Source organism: Nerophis ophidion, linkage group LG25, assembly GCF_033978795.1.
Source record: "Nerophis ophidion isolate RoL-2023_Sa linkage group LG25, RoL_Noph_v1.0, whole genome shotgun sequence".
Taxonomy (NCBI): Eukaryota; Metazoa; Chordata; class Actinopteri; order Syngnathiformes; family Syngnathidae; genus Nerophis; species Nerophis ophidion.
Genome location: NC_084635.1, coordinates 37,075,985 through 37,094,112, shown reverse-complemented (window position 1 = coordinate 37,094,112; position 18,128 = coordinate 37,075,985). Strand labels below are relative to the sequence as shown.

At 37.4% G+C, this 18,128-nt stretch overlaps 1 protein-coding gene and 22 non-coding genes across 27 annotated transcripts in view; 1 reads left to right on the top strand and 22 right to left on the bottom strand.

The window, feature by feature from the left end:
- Nucleotides 1–18,128, top strand: part of LOC133542827 (ephrin type-A receptor 6-like) — a 223,251-nt gene that overhangs the window by 118,081 nt on the left and 87,042 nt on the right. The gene's annotated exons all lie outside the window — the stretch shown is intronic.
- On the bottom strand, nucleotides 525–596 carry trnap-ugg (transfer RNA proline (anticodon UGG)). The gene has a single exon. It is a non-coding gene; the product is annotated as a tRNA-Pro (tRNA).
- trnap-ugg (transfer RNA proline (anticodon UGG)) lies at nucleotides 2,874–2,945 on the bottom strand. Its single transcript has one exon. It is a non-coding gene; the product is annotated as a tRNA-Pro (tRNA).
- trnaq-cug (transfer RNA glutamine (anticodon CUG)) lies at nucleotides 3,841–3,912 on the bottom strand. Its single transcript has one exon. It is a non-coding gene; the product is annotated as a tRNA-Gln (tRNA).
- Nucleotides 4,397–4,468, bottom strand: trnap-ugg (transfer RNA proline (anticodon UGG)). Its single transcript has one exon. It is a non-coding gene; the product is annotated as a tRNA-Pro (tRNA).
- On the bottom strand, nucleotides 4,953–5,024 carry trnaq-cug (transfer RNA glutamine (anticodon CUG)). Its single transcript has one exon. It is a non-coding gene; the product is annotated as a tRNA-Gln (tRNA).
- trnaq-cug (transfer RNA glutamine (anticodon CUG)) lies at nucleotides 6,558–6,629 on the bottom strand. Its single transcript has one exon. It is a non-coding gene; the product is annotated as a tRNA-Gln (tRNA).
- trnap-agg (transfer RNA proline (anticodon AGG)) lies at nucleotides 6,821–6,892 on the bottom strand. The gene has a single exon. It is a non-coding gene; the product is annotated as a tRNA-Pro (tRNA).
- On the bottom strand, nucleotides 7,311–7,382 carry trnaq-cug (transfer RNA glutamine (anticodon CUG)). Its single transcript has one exon. It is a non-coding gene; the product is annotated as a tRNA-Gln (tRNA).
- trnap-ugg (transfer RNA proline (anticodon UGG)) lies at nucleotides 7,920–7,991 on the bottom strand. Its single transcript has one exon. It is a non-coding gene; the product is annotated as a tRNA-Pro (tRNA).
- trnap-ugg (transfer RNA proline (anticodon UGG)) lies at nucleotides 9,441–9,512 on the bottom strand. The gene has a single exon. It is a non-coding gene; the product is annotated as a tRNA-Pro (tRNA).
- trnaq-cug (transfer RNA glutamine (anticodon CUG)) lies at nucleotides 9,997–10,068 on the bottom strand. The gene has a single exon. It is a non-coding gene; the product is annotated as a tRNA-Gln (tRNA).
- On the bottom strand, nucleotides 10,260–10,331 carry trnap-agg (transfer RNA proline (anticodon AGG)). Its single transcript has one exon. It is a non-coding gene; the product is annotated as a tRNA-Pro (tRNA).
- On the bottom strand, nucleotides 10,851–10,922 carry trnaq-cug (transfer RNA glutamine (anticodon CUG)). Its single transcript has one exon. It is a non-coding gene; the product is annotated as a tRNA-Gln (tRNA).
- Nucleotides 11,460–11,531, bottom strand: trnap-ugg (transfer RNA proline (anticodon UGG)). Its single transcript has one exon. It is a non-coding gene; the product is annotated as a tRNA-Pro (tRNA).
- trnaq-cug (transfer RNA glutamine (anticodon CUG)) lies at nucleotides 13,528–13,599 on the bottom strand. The gene has a single exon. It is a non-coding gene; the product is annotated as a tRNA-Gln (tRNA).
- On the bottom strand, nucleotides 13,791–13,862 carry trnap-agg (transfer RNA proline (anticodon AGG)). Its single transcript has one exon. It is a non-coding gene; the product is annotated as a tRNA-Pro (tRNA).
- On the bottom strand, nucleotides 14,279–14,350 carry trnaq-cug (transfer RNA glutamine (anticodon CUG)). Its single transcript has one exon. It is a non-coding gene; the product is annotated as a tRNA-Gln (tRNA).
- trnap-ugg (transfer RNA proline (anticodon UGG)) lies at nucleotides 14,890–14,961 on the bottom strand. The gene has a single exon. It is a non-coding gene; the product is annotated as a tRNA-Pro (tRNA).
- On the bottom strand, nucleotides 15,237–15,308 carry trnap-ugg (transfer RNA proline (anticodon UGG)). Its single transcript has one exon. It is a non-coding gene; the product is annotated as a tRNA-Pro (tRNA).
- Nucleotides 16,746–16,817, bottom strand: trnap-ugg (transfer RNA proline (anticodon UGG)). Its single transcript has one exon. It is a non-coding gene; the product is annotated as a tRNA-Pro (tRNA).
- Nucleotides 17,302–17,373, bottom strand: trnaq-cug (transfer RNA glutamine (anticodon CUG)). Its single transcript has one exon. It is a non-coding gene; the product is annotated as a tRNA-Gln (tRNA).
- trnap-agg (transfer RNA proline (anticodon AGG)) lies at nucleotides 17,565–17,636 on the bottom strand. The gene has a single exon. It is a non-coding gene; the product is annotated as a tRNA-Pro (tRNA).

Below are 18,128 nucleotides of genomic sequence, written 5' to 3'. Positions count from 1 at the left end.
GAACAAAGGGGTCCAATAGTACACATTGTTTGATTCGATTTGATAGATTGTTGTTGATCCATTGAGTGTGTGCCGTGAGAAAAAGAGAAGTTAAAGTTTACAATTAAGTCATAAGTCATACAGGAAAAGACACACGACTGTGGACTAACGGAGAATCTCATGCCTGAAAAAGAGAAGGTCTTTTCGGGGAATTGAACCCGAGACATTTCGCACCCTAAGCGAGAATCATACGACTCGAATAACAAGCCCTGCATTCTGCATTCCAGACTTCTGAAAAAAAATTAGATTTTTGGGGAAACACACTCTGGAACTACTTTTTCATTAACACAAATTTTGATTCACTACACCTTTTTTTTTTGCATAAATGACTATTTTTATACATAAAAGAACAAATGATTACAAACTGTTCTAAAACAGAGTACTCGTAAATCGAGGTACCACTGTATTTTTGATTTAAATGATCCTTTGGGTGTGTCCAGTTTAGTCATTTGAGCTAAGAGTTGACAATGAAGTTGTTATCTAAAGGGCTTGTCTGGGAATTGAACCCAGGACCTCTCGCACCCAAAGCGAGAATCATACCACTAGACCAACAAGCCCTGAGTTCAGCATTCCAAAATTGTGAAAAAGATAGACATTTTTTGGGGGGGCCACAATCTGGAAGTGCACATCTATTAACACACATTTTGATTCACTACACTTTTCATGCATAAATGAACAAGAGCATTTATCAGGAATTGAACCCCAGACCATTGGGATTTTGCAAGAGTCTCAATAAATGTGATATTTTAATAGGAGACACAATCTGAAACTGGGCTTCCATATTGCACTTTGAACCCAAATTGGATTCACTGCAATGTTTTAATACCAAAATGAACTCAGGCTTATGAGCTCAGTCCTAGAACCAATTGTGGTGGTAGATTTAAGTACAACAGTATTTGATTTCATAGATTTTCATTGATTCCTTGAGTGTCTGTTCTCTGGAAAATTGAGGTAAAGTTTAACACTAAGTCTCAAGTCACAAATGTAAAGACAAGTGTGTGTATGAGGTCAAAAGTGATGAATAAACAAACAGGGGTCATAATCTAAAACTGGTTTACAACACTGCACTTTTAAAACAAGATTTTATTCATTGCCTTTTTCATTCTTGAAGTAACTGAGGGGATGACAGACTAAACACTACAACATTACAAGTAGGTTCTACCAAGACTCGAGCCTAGATTGCTAGACTCTAAGGACAGAGTGCTAAGCATTGTACCAAGATACTACTGTACACAGTGCTTGGTAGGACTTGGTTGGTTTTCATTGATCCTTTGAGTGTGGGCCTTTATTAAAATGGAGCTAAAGGGCTTAAAATCAGGTCTGAATTTCAAAAAAAATTACAAGACTTATAACTGTGTGAGGAAAAAGGTATGATTGAAAAAAGGAATACCGTACAAACACCAAGGCTTTCGAAAAGTAAATAAAAGGGAGTTCATAGGTTTCACAAGTAGGTTCCACCAAGACTTGAACATGGATCATTGGATTCAGAGTCTAGAGTGCTAACCATTACACCATGAAACCTGCAGTAGGCTGTGTAAAACAAAGGCAAAAAGAAAAATAGAGGTTAAAATTTAAATTTCATTGGCAAGTGATACAGGAATAGACTCACACGACTGTGGACTAATGCTGGAGAAAGACAAGGGCTTGTCCGGGAATTGAACGCGGGACCTCTCACACCCAAAGTGAGACTCTTACGACTAGACCAACAAGCCCTGTGAAGTCGTTCATCAGCAGAAATTCTCATGAGATTTGAGATTTTAACAGGGGACACAATCTGAAACTTGGTTACTATGTTGCACTTTTACCACCAATGTAGATGTTTGGCTATTTTTATGCATAAAATAACTAAGGATTACAAACTCTGTCCTGAAACAGGGAGCTCATAAATTGAGGTAACACTGTATATTTGATTTAAATTATTTTAATTGATCCTTTGGGTGTATGCAGTTTAGAAATTTGAGCTAAGAGTTGACAGTCAAGTTGTTATCAAAAGGGCTTTTCTGGGAATTGAACTTGGGACCTCTCACACCCAAAGCAAGAATCATACTACTAGACCAACATGCCCTAAATGTTGTCTGCCAAAATTCTGACAAAAAGTTAAATGTTTTAAGCAAATCTCACGTCACAAATGAAACTGTGTGTTTGAGGTCAGAAGTCATGATTGAAAAAAGGAATACAAACACCAAGGCTTGCAAAAAGTAAATCAAATGAAGATCACAACTTTCACTAGTAGGTTCCACCAAGACTTGGATCACTGGATTCAGAGTCCAGAGTGCTAACCATTACACCATGGAACCCCCAAACATCAAAGTAAAACAAAGGGATCCAATAGTACACATTGTTTGATTCGATTTAATAGATTTTTGTTGATACTTTAAATGTTTGCCATGAGAAAAAGAGAAGTTAAAGTTTACAATTAAGTCATAAGTCATACAGGAAAAGACACACGACTGTGGACTAACGGAGAATCTCATGCCTGAAAAAGAGAAGGTCTTTTCGGGGAATTGAACCCGAGACATTTCGCACCCTAAGCGAGAATCATACGACTAGAATAACAAGCCCTGCATTCTGCATTCCAGACTTCTGAAAAAAATTTAGATATTTTGGGAAACACACTCTGGAACTACTTTTTCATTAACACAAATGTTGATTCACTACACTTTTTTTTGCATAAATGACCATTTTTATGCATAAAAGAACAAATGATTACAAACTGTTCTAAAACAGAGTACTCGTAAATCGAGGTACGACTGTATTTTTGATTTAAATGATCCTTTGGGTGTGTCCAGTTTAGTCATTTGAGCTAAGAGTTGACGATCAAGTTGTTATCTAAAGGGCTTGTCTGGGAATTGAACCCAGGACCTCTCGCACCCAAAGCGAGAATCATACCACTAGACCAACAAGCCCTGAGTTCAGCATTCCAAAATTGTGAAAAAGATTGACATTTTTTGGGGGGGGGGCCACAATCTGGAAGTGCACATCTATTAACACACATTTTGATTCACTACACTTTTCATGCATAAATGAACAAGAGTATTTATCAGGAATTGAACCCCAGACCATTGGGATTTTGCAAGAGTCTCAATAAATGTGATATTTTAATAGGAGACACAATCTGAAACTGGGCTTCCATATTGCACTTTGAACCCAAATTGGATTCACTGCAATGTTTTAATACCAAAATGAACTCAGGCTTATGAGCTCAGTCCTAGAACCAATTGTGGTGGTAGATTTAAGTACAACAGTATTTGATTTCATAGATTTTCATTGATTCCTTGAGTGTCTGTTGTCTGGAAAATTGAGGTAAAGTTTAACACTAAGTCTCAAGTCACAAATGTAAAGACAAGTGTGTGTATGAGGTCAAAAGTGATGAATAAACAAACAGGGGTCATAATCTAAAACTGGTTTACAACACTGCACTTTTAAAACAAGTTATTATTCATTGCCTTTTTCATTCATAAGGTAACTGAGGGGATGACAGACTAAACACTACAACATTACAAGTAGGTTCTACCAAGGCTTGAGCCTAGATTGCTAGACTCTAAGGACAGAGTGCTAAGCATTGTACCAAGATACTACTGTACACAGTGCTTGGTAGGACTTGGTTGGTTTTCATTGATCCTTTGAGTGTGCACCTTTAGGAAAATGGAGCTAAAGGGCTTAAAATCAGGTCTGAAGTTTAAAAAAAATGACAAGACTTATAACTGTGTGAGGAAAAAGGTATGATTGAAAAAAGGAATACCGTACAAACACCAAGGCTTTCGAAAAGTAAATAAAAGTGAGTTCATAGGTTTCACAAGTAGGTTCCACCAAGACTTGAACATGGATCATTGGATTCAGAGTCCAGAGTGCTAACCATTACACCATGGAACCTGCAGTAGACTGTGTAAAACAAAGGCAAAAAGAAAAATAGAGGTTAAAATTTAAAATTCATTGGCAAGTGATACAGGAATAGACTCACATGACTGTGGACTAATGCTGGAGAAAGACAAGGGCTTGTCTGGGAATTGAACGCAGGACCTCTCACACCCAAAGTGAGACTCATATGACTAGACCAACAAGCCTTGCAAATTCACTTGTCAACAAAAAGTCTCATGAAATGTGACATTTTAACAGGGGACGCAATCTGAAACTTGGTTACTATGTTGCACTTTAACCATAAATTTAGACTCTTGGCTATTTTTATGCATAAAAGAACTAAGGATTACAAACTCTGTCCTAAAACAGAGAGCTCGTAAATTGAGGTACCACTGTATATTTGATTTAAATGATTCTTAATTGATCTTAATTGATTCTTAATGAGTGTGTCCCGTTTAGAAATTTGAGCTAAGAGTTGACAATGAAGTTGTTATCTAAAGGGCTTGTCCGGGAATTGAACCCGGGACCTCTCGCACCCAAAGCGAGAATCATACTACTAGACCAAAAAGCCCTGAGTGCGGTCTTCCAAAATTCTGAAAAAATTGTATATTTTTTGGGGGGTCCACAATCTGGAACTGCACATTTATTAAGACAAGTTTTTATTCATTGCCTTTTTCATGCTTGAAGTAACTGAGGGGATGACAGACTAAAAAAGTAGGTTCCACCAAGACTTGAACTCTCTAATAACTAAAGTTCCTTGGGTGAATAATGTAAACTCATCACACCGGTATATTTTAGAGCTTTCATGGCGAGTTTACTGACAGATATAAGTAAGAACTTTACACTACTTTATATTAAAAACAGCAACAGCGGAGGATGAATGTCCCACAACAAGAAGATCAAGAACACGGGACACATGAGCTAAAAGTTTTAAGCAAATCTCATGTCACAAATGTAACTGTGTGTTTGAGGTCAGAAGTCATGATTGAAAAAAGGAATACAAACACCAAGGCTTGCAAAAAGTAAATCAAATGAAGATCACAACTTTCACAAATAGGTTCCACCAAGACTTGAACTTGGATCACTGGATTCAGAGTCCAGAGTGCTAACCATTACACCATGGAACCTGCAAACATCAAAGTACAACAAAGGGATCCAATAGTACACATTGTTTGATTCGATTTAATAGATTTTTGTTGATACTTTTAATGTTTGCCATGAGAAAAAGAGAAGTTAAAGTTTACAATTAAGTCATAAGTCATACAGGAAAAGACACACGACTGTGGACTAACGGAGAATCTCATGCCTGAAAAAGAGAAGGTCTTTTCGGGGAATTGAACCCGAGACATTTCGCACCCTAAGCCAAAATCATACGACTAGAATAACAAGCCCTGCATTCTGCATTCCAGACTTCTGAAAAAAAATTAGATTTTTTGGGAAACACACTCTGGAACTACTTTTTCATTAACACAAATTTTGATTCACTACACTTTTTTTTTTGCATAAATGACTATTTTTATACATAAAAGAACAAATGATTACAAACCGTTCTAAAACAGAGTACTCGTAAATCGAGGTACCACTGTATTTTTGATTTAAATGATCCTTTGGGTGTGTCCAGTTTAGTCATTTGAGCTAAGAGTTGACAATGAAGTTGTTATCTAAAGGGCTTGTCCGGGAATTGAACCCAGGACCTCTCGCACCCAAAGCGAGAATCATACCACTAGTCCGACAAGCCCTGAGTTCAGCATTCCAAAATTGTGAAAAAAATAGACATTTTTTGGGGGGGCCACAATCTGGAAGTGCACATCTATTAACACACATTTTGATTCACTACACTTTTCATGCATAAATGAACAAGAGCATTTATCAGGAATTGAACCCCAGACCATTGGGATTTTGCAAGAGTCTCAATAAATGTGATATTTTAATAGGAGACACAATCTGAAACTGGGCTTCCATATTGCACTTTGAACCCAAATTGGATTCACTGCAATGTTTTAATACCAAAATGAACTCAGGCTTATGAGCTCAGTCCTAGAACCAATTGTGGTGGTAGATTTAAGTACAACAGTATTTGATTTCATAGATTTTCATTGATTCCTTGAGTGTCTGTTGTCTGGAAAATTGAGGTAAAGTTTAACACTAAGTCTCAAGTCACAAATGTAAAGACAAGTGTGTGTATGAGGTCAAAAGTGATGAATAAACAAACAGGGGTCATAATCTAAAACTGGTTTACAACACTGCACTTTTAAAACGAGTTTTTATTCATTGCCTTTTTCATGCTTGAAGTAACTGAGGGGATGACAGACTAAAAAAGTAGGTTCCACCAAGACTTGAACTCTCTAATAACTAAAGTTCCTTGGGTGAATAATGTAAACTCATCACACCGGTATATTTTAGAGCTTTCATGGCGAGTTTACTGACAGATATAAGTAAGAACTTTACACTACTTTATATTAAAAATGGCAACAGCGGAGGATGAATGTCCCATTACAAGAAGATCGAGAACACGGGACACATGAGCTAAAAGTTTCAAGCAAATCTCATGTCACAAATGTAACTGTGTGTTTGAGGTCAGAAGTCATGATTGAAAAAAGGAATACAAACACCAAGACTTGCTAAAAGTAAATCAAAAGAAGATCACAACTTTCACAAGTAGGTTCCACCAAGACTTGAACTTGGATCACTGGATTCAGAGTCCAGAGTGCTAACCATTACACCATGGAACCTGCAAAAGGCCATGTAGAACAAAGGGGTCCAATAGTACACATTGTATGATCTGATTTGATAGATTTTTGTTGATCCATTGAGTGTGTGCCGTGAGAAAAAGAGAAGTTAAAGTTTAAAATTAGGTGGAGGTCATACAGGAAAAGACACACGACTGTGAACTAATGGAAAAACTCATGCCTGAAAGAAAGAAGGGCTTGTCCGGGAATTGAACCCGGGACCTCTCGCACCCTAAGCGAGAATCATACCACTAGACCAACAAGCCCTGCAAAATCATGTTTCAGCAAAGAATCTCATGACAGTTGAGATTTCAACAGGGGACACAATCTGAAACTTGGTTACTATGTTGCACTTTTACCACCAATGTAGATGTTTGGCTATTTTTATGCATAAAAGAACTAAGGATTACAAACTCCGTCCTGAAACAGGGAGCTCATAAATTGAGGTAACACTGTATATTTGATTTAAATGATTTTAATTGAACCTTTGAGTGTATGCAGTTTAGAAATTTGAGCTAAGAGTTGACAGTCAAGTTGTTATCAAAAGGGCTTTACCGGGAATTGAACTTGGGACCTCTCACACCCAAAGCAAGAATCATACTACTAGACCAACAAGCCCTAAATGTTGTCTGCCAAAATTCTGACAAAAAGTTAAATGTTTCAAGCAAATCTCATGTCACAAATAGGTTCCACCAAGACTTGAACTTGGATCACTGGATTCAGAGTCCAGAGTGCTAACCATTACACCATGGAACCTGCAAACATCAAAGTACAACAAAGGGATCCAATAGTACACATTGTTTGATTCGATTTAATAGATTTTTGTTGATACTTTAAATGTTTGCCATGAGAAAAAGAGAAGTTAAAGTTTACAATTAAGTCATAAGTCATACAGGAAAAGACACACGACTGTGGACTAACGGAGAATCTCATGCCTGAAAAAGAGAAGGTCTTTTCGGGGAATTGTACCCGAGACATTTCGCACCCTAAGCGAGAATCATACGACTAGAATAACAAGCCCTGCATTCTGCATTCCAGACTTCTGAAAAAAATTTAGATTTTTTGGGAAACACACTCTGGAACTACTTTTTCATTAACACAAATTTTGATTCACTACACTTTTTTTTGCATAAATGACTATTTTTATACATAAAAGAACAAATGATTACAAACTGTTCTAAAACAGAGTACTCGTAAATCGAGGTACAACTGTATTTTTGATTTAAATGATCCTTTGGGTGTGTCCAGTTTAGTCATTTGAGCTAAGAGTTGACAATGAAGTTGTTATCTAAAGGGCTTGTCTGGGAATTGAACCCAGGACCTCTCGCACCCAAAGCGAGAATCATACCACTAGACCAACAAGCCCTGAGTACAGCATTCCAAAATTGTGAAAAAAATAGACATTTTTTTGGGGGGGCCACAATCTGGAAGTGCACATCTATTAACACACATTTTGATTCACTACACTTTTCATGCATAAATGAACAAGAGCATTTATCAGGAATTGAACCCCAGACCATTGGGATTTTGCAAGAGTCTCAATAAATGTGATATTTTAATAGGAGACACAATCTGAAACTGGGCTTCCATATTGCACTTTGAACCCAAATTGGATTCACTGCAATGTTTTAATACCAAAATGAACTCAGGCTTATGAGCTCAGTCCTAGAACCAATTGTGGTGGTAGATTTAAGTACAACAGTATTTGATTTCATAGATTTTCATTGATTCCTTGAGTGTCTGTTGTCTGGAAAATTGAGGTAAAGTTTAACATTAAGTCTCAAGTCACAAATGTAAAGACAAGTGTGTGTATGAGGTCAAAAGTGATGAATAAACAAACAGGGGTCATAATCTAAAACTGGTTTACAACACTGCACTTTTAAAACAAGTTATTATTCATTGCCTTTTTCATTCATAAGGTAACTGAGGGGATGACAGACTAAACACTACAACATTACAAGTAGGTTCTACCAAGACTCGAGCCTAGATTGCTAGACTCTAAGGACAGAGTGCTAAGCATTGTACCAAGATACTACTGTACACAGTGCTTGGTAGGACTTGGTTGGTTTTCATTGATCCTTTGAGTGTGCACCTTTATGAAAATGGAGCTAAAGGGCTTAAAATCAGGTCTGAAGTTTGAAAAAAATGACAAGACTTATAACTGTGTGAGGAAAAAGGTATGATTGAAAAAAGGAATACCGTACAAACACCAAGGCTTTCGAAAAGTAAATAAAAGGGAGTTCATAGGTTTCACAAGTAGGTTCCACCAAGACTTGAACATGGATCATTGGATTCAGAGTCCAGAGTGCTAACCATTACACCATGGAACCTGCAGTAGGCTGTGTAAAACAAAGGCAAAAAGAAAAATAGAGGTTAAAATTTAAATTTCATTGGCAAGTGATACAGGAATAGACTCACACGACTGTGGACTAATGCTGGAGAAAGACTAGGGCTTGTCCGGGAATTGAACGCGGGACCTCTCACACCCAAAGTGAGACTCATACGACTAGACCAACCAGCCTTGCAAATTCACTTGTCAACAAAAAGTCTCATGAAATGTGACATTTTAACAGGGGACGCAATCTGAAACTTGGTTACTATGTTGCACTTTAACCATAAATTTAGATACTTGGCTATTTTTATGCATAAAAGAACTAAGGATTACAAACTCTGTCCTAAAACAGAGAGATAGTAAATTGAGGTACCACTGTATATTTGATTTAAATGATTCTTAATTGATCTTAATTGATTCTTAATGAGTGTGTCCCGTTTAGAAATTTGAGCTAAGAGTTGACAATGAAGTTGTTATCTAAAGGGCTTGTCCAGGAATTGAACCCGGGACCTCTCGCACCCAAAGCGAGAATCATACTACTAGACCAACAAGCCCTGGGTGTGGCTTTCCAAAATTCTGAAAAAATTGTATATTTTTTGGGGGGTCCACAATCTGGAACTGCACATTTATTAAGACAAGTTTTTATTCATTGCCTTTTTCATGCTTGAAGTAACTGAGGGGATGACAGACTAAAAAAGTAGGTTCCACCAAGACTTGAACTCTCTAATAACTAAAGTTCCTTGGGTGAATAATGTAAACTCACTACACCGGTATATTTTAGAGCTTTCATGGCGAGTTTACTGACAGATATAAGTAAGAACTTTACACTACTTTATATTAAAAACGGCAACAGCGGAGGATGAATGTCCCATTACAAGAAGATCGAGAACACGGGACACATGGGCTAAAAGTTTCGAGTAAGTCTCATGTCACAAATGTAACTGTGTGTTTGAGGTCAGAAGTCATGATTGAAAAAAGGAATACAAACACCAAGGCTTGCAAAAAGTAAATCAAATGAAGATCACAACTTTCACAAGTAGGTTCCACCAAGACTTGAACTTGGATCACTGGATTCAGAGTCCAGAGTGCTAACCATTACACCATGGAACCTGCTAACATCAAAGTAAAACAAAGGGGTCCAATAGTACACATTGTTTGATTCGATTTGATAGATTTTTGTTGATCCATTGAATGTGTGCCGTGAGAAAAAGAGAAGTTAAAGTTTAAAATTAGGTGAAGGTCATACAGGAAAAGACACACGACTGTGAACTAATGGAAAAACTCATGCCTGAAAGAAAGAAGGGCTTGTCCGGGAATTGAACCCGGGACCTCTCGCACCCTAAGCGAGAATCATACGACTAGACCAACAAGCCCTGCAAAATCATGTTTCAGCAAAGAATCTCATGACAGTTGAGATTTTAACAGGGGACACAATCTGAAACTTGGTTACTATGTTGCACTTTTACCACCAATGTAGATGTTTGGCTATTTTTATGCATAAAAGAACTAAGGATTACAAACTCCGTCCTGAAAAAGGGAGCTCATAAATTGAGGTAACACTGAATATTTGATTTAAATTATTTTAATTGAACCTTTGAGTGTATGCAGTTTAGAAATTTGAGCTAAGAGTTGACAGTCAAGTTGTTATCAAAAGGGCTTTTCCGGGAATTGAACTTGGGACCTCTCACACCCAAAGCGAGAATCATACTACTAGACCAACAAGCCCTAAATGTTGTCTGCCAAAATTCTGACAAAAAGTTAAAAGTTTCAAGCAAATCTCATGTCACAAATGAAACTGTGTGTTTGAGGTCAGAAGTCATGATTGAAAAAAGGAATACAAACACCAAGGCTTGCAAAAAGTAAATCAAATGAAGATCACAACTTTCACAAGTAGGTTCCACCAAGACTTGAACTTGGATCACTGGATTCAGAGTCCAGAGTGCTAACCATTACACCATGGAACCTGCAAAAGGCCATGTAGAACAAAGGGATCCAATAGTACACATTGTTTGATTCGATTTGATAGATTTTTGTTGATGCATTGAGTGTGTGCCGTGAGAAAAAGAGAAGTTAAAGTTTACAATTAAGTCATAAGTCATACAGGAAAAGACACACGACTGTGGACTAACGGAGAATCTCATGCCTGAAAAAGAGAAGGTCTTTTCGGGGAATTGAACCCCAGACATTTCGCACCCTGAGCGAAAATCATACGACTAGAATAACAAGCCCTGCATTCTGCATTCCAGACCTCTGAAAAAATTTTAGATTTTTTGGGAAACACACTCTGGAACTACTTTTTCATTAACACAAATTTTGATTCACTACACTTTTTTTGGCATAAATGACTATTTTTATACATAAAAGAACAAATGATTACAAACTGTTCTAAAACAGAATACTCGTAAATGGAGGTACCACTGTATTTTAGATTTAAATGATCCTTTGGGTGTGTCCAGTTTAGTCATTTGAGCTAAGAGTTGACGATGAAGTTGTTATCTAAAGGGCTTGTCTGGGAATTGAACCCAGGACCTCTCGCACCCAAAGCGAGAATCATACCACTAGACCAACAAGCCCTGAGTTCAGCATTCCAAAATTGTGAAAAAGATAGACATTTTTTGGGGGGTCCACAATCTGGAAGTGCACATCTATTAACACACATTTTGATTCACTACACTTTTCATGCATACATGAACAAGAGCATTTATCAGGAATTGAACCCCAGACCATTGGGATTTTGCAAGAGTCTCAATAAATGTGATATTTTAATAGGAGACACAATCTGAAACTGGGCTTCCATATTGCACTTTGAACCCAAGTTGGATTCACTGCAATGTTTTAATACCAAAATGAACTCAGGCTTATGAGCTCAGTCCTAGAACCAATTGTGGTGGTAGATTTAAGTACAACAGTATTTGATTTCATAGATTTTCATTGATTCCTTGAGTGTCTGTTCTCTGGAAAATTGAGGTAAAGTTTGACATTAAGCCTCAAGTCACAAATGTAAAGACAAGTGTGTGTATGAGGTCAAAAGTGATGAATAAACAAACAGGGGTCATAATCTAAAACTGGTTTACAACACTGCACTTTTAAAACAAGTTATTATTCATTGCCTTTTTCATTCATAAGGTAACTGAGGGGATGACAGACTAAACACTACAACATTACAAGTAGGTTCTACCAAGACTTGAGCCTAGATTGCTAGACTCTAAGGACAGAGTGCTAAGCATTGTACCAAGATACTACTGTACACAGTGCTTGGTAGGACTTGATTGATTTTCATCGATCCTTTGAGTCTGCGCCTTCATGAAAATGGAGCTAAAGGGCTTAAAATCAGGTCTGAAGTTTAAAAAAAATGACAAGACTTATAACTGTGTGAGGAAAAAGGTATGATTGAAAAAAGGAATACCGTACAAACACCAAGGCTTTCGAAAAGTAAATAAAAGTGAGTTCATAGGTTTCACAAGTAGGTTCCACCAAGACTTGAACATGGATCATTGGATTCAGAGTCCAGAGTGCTAACCATTACACCATGGAACCTGCAGTAGGCTGTGTAAAACAAAGGCAAAAAGAAAAATAGAGGTTAAAATTTGAATTTCGTTGGCAAGTGATGCAGGAATAGACTCACACGACTGTGGACTAATGCTGGAGAAAGACAAGGGCTTGTCCGGGAATTGAACACAGGACCTCTCGCACACGAAGTGAGACTCATACGACTAGACCAACAAGCCTTGCAAATTCACTTGTCAACAAAAAGTCTCATGAAATGTGACATTTTAACAGGGGACGCAATCTGAAACTTGGTTACTATGTTGCACTTTAACCATAAATTTAGATACTTGGCTATTTTTATGCATAAAAGAACTAAGGATTACAAACTCTGTCCTAAAACAGAGAGCTCGTAAATTGAGGTACCACTGTGTATTTGATTTAAATGATTCTTAATTGATTCTTAATGAGTGTGTCCCGTTTAGAAATTCGAGCTAAGAGTTGACAATGAAGTTGTTATCTAAAGGGCTTGTCCAGGAATTGAACCCGGGACCTCTCACACCCAAAGCGAGAATCATACTACCAGACCAACAAGCCCAGAGTGTGGCTTTCCAAAATTCTGAAAAAATTGTATATTTTTTGGGGGGTCCACAATCTGGAACTGCACATTTATTAAGACAAGTTTTTATTCATTGCCTTTTTCATGCTTGAAGTAACTGAGGGGATGACAGACTAAAAAAGTAGGTTCCACCAAGACTTGAACTCTCTAATAACTAAAGTTCCTTGGGTGAATAATGTAAACTCATTACACCGGTATATTTTAGAGCTTTCATGGCGAGTTTACTGACAGATATAAGTAAGAACTTTACACTACTTTATATCAAAAATGGCAACAGCGGAGGATGAATGTCCCATTACAAGAATAAATCGAGAACACGGGACACATGAGCTAAAAATTTCAAGCAAATCTCATGTCACAAATGTAACTGTGTGTTTGAGGTCAGAAGTCATGATTGAAAAAAGGAATACAAACACCAAGACTTGCAAAAAGTAAATCAAATGAAGATCACAACTTTCACAAGTAGGTTCCACCAAGACTTGAACTTGGATCACTGGATTCAGAGTCCAGAGTGCTAACCATTACACCATGGAACCTGCAAAAGGCCATGTAGAACAAAGGGTCCAATAGTACACATTGTTTGATTCGATTTGATAGATTTTTGTTGATCCATTGAGTGTGTGCCGTGAGAAAAAGAGAAGTTAAAGTTTACAATTAAGTCATAAGTCATACAGGAAAAGACACACGACTGTGAACTAATGGAAAAACTCATGCCTGAAAGAAAGAAGGGCTTGTCCGGGAATTGAACCCGGGACCTCTCGCACCCTAAGCGAGAATCATACGACTAGACCAACAAGCCCTGCAAAATCATGTTTCAGCAAAGAATCTCATGACAGTTGAGATTTTAACAGGGGACACAATCTGAAACTTGGTTACTATGTTGCACTTTTACCACCAATGTAGATGTTTGACTATTTTTAAGCATAAAAGAACTAAGGATTACAAACTCCGTCCTGAAACAGGGAGCTCATAAATTGAGGTAACACTGTATATTTGATTTAAATTATTTTAATTGAACCTTTGAGTGTATGCAGTTTAGAAATTTGAGTTAAGAGTTGACAATCAAGTTGTTATCTAAAGGGCTTTACCGGGAATTGAACTTGAGACCTCTCACACCCAAAGCAAGAATCATACTACTAGACCAACAAGCCCTAAATGTTGTCTGCCAAAATTCTGACAAATTTAAATGTTTCAAGCAAATCTCATGTCACAAATAGGTTCCACCAAGACTTGAACTTGGATCACTGGATTCAGAGTCCAGAGTGCTAACCATTACACCATGGAACCTGCAAACATCAAAGTAAAACAAAGGGATCCAATAGTACACATTGTTTGATTCGATTTAATAGATTTTTGTTGATACTTTAAATGTTTGCCATGAGAAAAAGAGAAGTTAAAGTTTACAATTAAGTCATAAGTCATACAGGAAAAGACACACGACTGTGGACTAACGGAGAATCTCATGCCTGAAAAAGAGAAGGTCTTTTCGGGGAATTGAACCCCAGACATTTCGCACCCTAAGCGAGAATCATACGACTAGAATAACAAGCCCTGCATTCTGCATTCCAGACCTCTGAAAAAAAATTTAGATTTTTTGGGAAACACACTCTGGAACTACTTTTTCATTAACACAAATTTTGATTCACTACACTTTTTTTGTGCATAAATGACTATTTTTATGCATAAAAGAACAAATGATTACAGACTGTTCTAAAACAGAGTACTCGTAAATCGAGGTACCACTGTATTTTTGATTTAAATGATCCTTTGGGTGTGTCCAGTTTAGTCATTTGAGCTAAGAGTTGACAATGAAGTTGTTATCTAAAGGGCTTGTCTGGGAATTGAACCCAGGACCTCTCGCACCCAAAGCGAGAATCATACGACTAGAATAACAAGCCCTGCATTCTGCATTCCAGACTTCTGAAAAAAATTTAGATTTTTTGGGGAAACACACTCTGGAACTACTTTTTCATTAACACAAATTTTGATTCACTACACTTTTTTTGTGCATAAATGACTATTTTTATGCATAAAAGAACAAATGATTACAGACTGTTCTAAAACAGAGTACTCGTAAATCGAGGTACCACTGTATTTTTGATTTAAATGATCCTTTGGGTGTGTCCAGTTTAGTCATTTGAGCTAAGAGTTGACAATGAAGTTGTTATCTAAAGGGCTTGTCTGGGAATTGAACCCAGGACCTCTCGCACCCAAAGCGAGAATCATACCACTAGACCAACAAGCCCTGATTTCAGCATTCCAAAATTGTGAGAAAAATATACATTTTTTGGGGGGGCCACAATCTGGAAGTGCACATTTATTAACACACATTTTGATTCACTACACTTTTCATGCATAAATGAACAAGAGCATTTATCAGGAATTGAACCCCAGACCATTGGGATTTTGCAAGAATCTCAATAAATGTGATATTTTAATAGGAGACACAATCTGAAACTGGGCTTCCATATTGCACTTTGAACCCAAATTGGATTCACTGCAATGTTTTAATACCAAAATGAACTCAGGCTTATGAGCTCAGTCCTAGAACCAATTGTGGTGGTAGATTTAAGTACAACAGTATTTGATTTCATAGATTTTCATTGATTCCTTGAGTGTCTGTTGTCTGGAAAATTGAGGTAAAGTTTAACACTAAGTCTCAAGTCACAAATGTAAAGACAAGTGTGTGTATGAGGTCAAAAGTGATGAATAAACAAACAGGGGTCATAATCTAAAACTGGTTTACAACACTGCACTTTTAAAACAAGTTATTATTCATTGCCTTTTTCATTCATAAGGTAACTGAGGGGATGACAGACTAAACACTACAACATTACAAGTAGGTTCTACCAAGACTCGAGCCTAGATTGCTAGACTCTAAGGACAGAGTGCTAAGCATTGTACCAAGATACTACTGTACACAGTGCTTGGTAGGACTTGATTGGTTTTCATTGATCCTTTGAGTGTGCGCCTTTAGGAAAATGGAGCTAAAGGGCTTAAAATCAGGTCTGAAGTTTAAAAAAAATGACAAGACTTATAACTGTGTGAGGAAAAAGGTATGATTGAAAAAAGGAATACCGTACAAACACCAAGGCTTTCGAAAAGTAAATAAAAGGGAGTTCATAGGTTTCACAAGTAGGTTCCACCAAGACTTGAACATGGATCATTGGATTCAGAGTCCAGAGTGCTAACCATTACACCATGGAACCTGCAGTAGGCTGTGTAAAACAAAGGCAAAAAGAAAAATAGAGGTTAAAATTTAAAATTCATTGGCAAGTGAAACAGGAATAGACTCACACGACTGTGGACTAATGCTGGAGAAAGACAAGGGCTTGCCCGGGAATTGAACGCGGACCTCTCACACCCAAAGTGAGACTCATATGACTAGACCAACAAGCCTTGCAAATTCACTTGTCAACAAAAAGTCTCATGAAATGTGACATTTTAACAGGGGACGCAATCTGAAACTTGGTTAATATGTTGCACTTTAACCATAAATGTAGATACTTGGCTATTTTTATGCATAAAAGAACTAAGGATTACAAACTCCGTCCTGAAAAAGGGAGCTCATAAATTGAGGTACCACTGTGTATTTGATTTAAATGATTCTTAATTGATTCTTAATGAGTGTGTCCCGTTTAGAAATTTGAGCTAAGAGTTGACAATGAAGTTGTTATCTAAAGGGCTTGTCCAGGAATTGAACCCGGGACCTCTCGCACCCAAAGCGAGAATCATACTACTAGACCAACAAGCCCTGAGTGTGGCTTTGCAAAATTCTGAAAAAATTGTATATTATTTGGGGGGTCCACAATCCGGAACTGCACATTTATTAAGACAAGTTTTTATTCATTGCCTTTTTCATGCTTGAAGTAACTGAGGGGATGACAGACTAAAAAAGTAGGTTCCACCAAGACTTGAACTCTCTAATAACTAAAGTTCCTTGGGTGAATAATATAAACTCATCACACCGGTATATTTTAGAGCTTTCATGGCGAGTTTACTGACAGATATAAGTAAGAACTTTACACTACTTTATATTAAAAACGGCAACAGCGGAGGATGAATGTCCCATTACAAGAAGATCGAGAACACGGGACACATGAGCTAAAAGTATCGAGTAAGTCTCACGTCACAAATGTAACTGTGTGTTTGAGGTCAGAAGTCATGATTGAAAAAAGGAATACAAACACCAAGACTTGCAAAAAGTAAATGAAATAAAGATCACAACTTTCACAAGTAGGTTCCACCAAGACTTGAACTTGGATCACTGGATTCAGAGTCCAGAGTGCTAACCATTACACCATGGAACCTGCAAAAGGCCATGTAGAACAAAAGGGTCCAATAGTACACATTGTTTGATTCGATTTGATAGATTTTTGTTGATCCATTGAGTGTGTGCCGTGAGAAAAAAAGAAGTTAAAGTTTAAAATGAAGTGAAGGTCATACAGGAAAAGACACACGACTGTGGACTAATGGAAAAACTCATGCCTGAAAGAAAGAAGGGCTTGTCCGGGAATTGAACCCGGGACCTCTCGCACCCTAAGCGAGAATCATACCACTAGACCAACAAGCCCTGCAAAATCATGTTTCAGCCAAGAATCTCATGACAGTTGAGATTTTAACAGGGGACACAATCTGAAACTTGGTTACTATGTTGCACTTTTACCACCAATGTAGATGTTTGGCTATTTTTATGCATAAAAGAACTAAGGATTACAAACTCCGTCCTGAAACAGAGAGCTCCTAAATTGAGCTAGAATCATAATACTAGACTAACAAGCCCTGAATTTGGCTTTACAAAATTTTAAAAATTAACACAAATTTTGATTAACTACACTTTTCATGCATATATAAACAAGAGCTGTTCAAGGAATTGAACCCCAGACCACTTGCCCCCCAGGCAATAATCATACAACTAGACGAAGAATCTCAATAAATGTGACATTTTAATAAGGGACACAATCTGAAACTGGGCTTCCATATTGCACTCTGAACCCAAATTGGATTTACTGCAATTTTTTTGTAATACTAAAATGAACTAAGGCTTATGAGCTCAGTCCTAGAA